Source organism: Ixodes scapularis, unplaced genomic scaffold (genome assembly GCF_016920785.2).
Source record: "Ixodes scapularis isolate PalLabHiFi unplaced genomic scaffold, ASM1692078v2 PGA_scaffold10__122_contigs__length_95168666, whole genome shotgun sequence".
Lineage (NCBI taxonomy): Eukaryota > Metazoa > Arthropoda > Arachnida > Ixodida > Ixodidae > Ixodes > Ixodes scapularis.
In genome coordinates, this window is record NW_024609836.1 from 36,210,716 (window position 1) to 36,211,785 (window position 1,070).

The following is a 1,070-nucleotide window of genomic DNA, read 5'->3' on the forward strand; positions in this document are numbered from 1 at the left end:
CATTGGAGCGGCAAGAAGAGGATCCTCAAGGCGTACAGAGAAGCCTCAAGTCACCGGATCAAAGAAATACGCAGCGCTTCCGAAAGACTTTGGGAGCTCCTGGTGGGAGGTGATTTCAAGCGGCACAGGGACTACATCATTTGGAACAGCATCAGGAGGACAGTTTTCAACCGTATGTGGTATGTCAAACGAAGGCATGTTCTGGATAGCATTAAGATGAAATCTCAGGAGGGAAGGGATAGAGACTCACGGGTTTTTAGTTTTTTCGATCGGATGTGTGGAGGTTCTGTTATCAATCCGGGTGGCGTAATGTTATCAAGGAAGACGCAAGCAGTGTTGGAAAACGGACCGAAGTTTTGTATTGATGTAAAACCGTCAAGGGTGGATGTATTTTCTTCTATACAGTCGGTTGCAAGAATAGTCAGGCATGAAGAAAGAGCGGCGTTTATTGAACAGGCTGTTGGCAGAATGGAAAACGTAATGGGGATTGGATACCCAAAGGAGAAAAGGAATTTTCGTGTCGTCAGCTCGGTTAGAAAAGAGTTAGAGGATCGGTCATTACAATTGCTACAAACGGATAAATCCGGTAGATTCGCGGTTCTTTCAAAATCGTCATTTCAAACGAAAACGGGTGAAGCGATGGAATCCTTGTTTCAAGAATGGGGTGGAAACATCGGAAAGTTAAAGAAAAATATAGTTTCAATTTTAGAGGAAGACGAATTTAAGGACGTAGCAAAGACCATGGTCAATCTGTCGAAATCAGCGTTGAGCGTAAAGTTCTTCATTAAGGATCATAAACCGGAGATGCCACTTAGAGTGGTGATCAATGAGAATGGCACTTGGCAGAAGGTAGTTTCCGTGTTTCTTCAAAAAGGTTTAAATCATGCAATTCTAGATAAGTCTTTGTCACTGAGAAATTCGAGTGAGTTGATCACGGTACTCGAAGGTCATCATGGAAAGGAAGGAGATATGTTGTCAATGGACATCAAGGATCTTTATTACTCATTAGAGAAGAGTCGTCTGTTGGAAAGGGTAAAAGGGGTGCTTGAAATGAATTTGGTAAGGTTCCA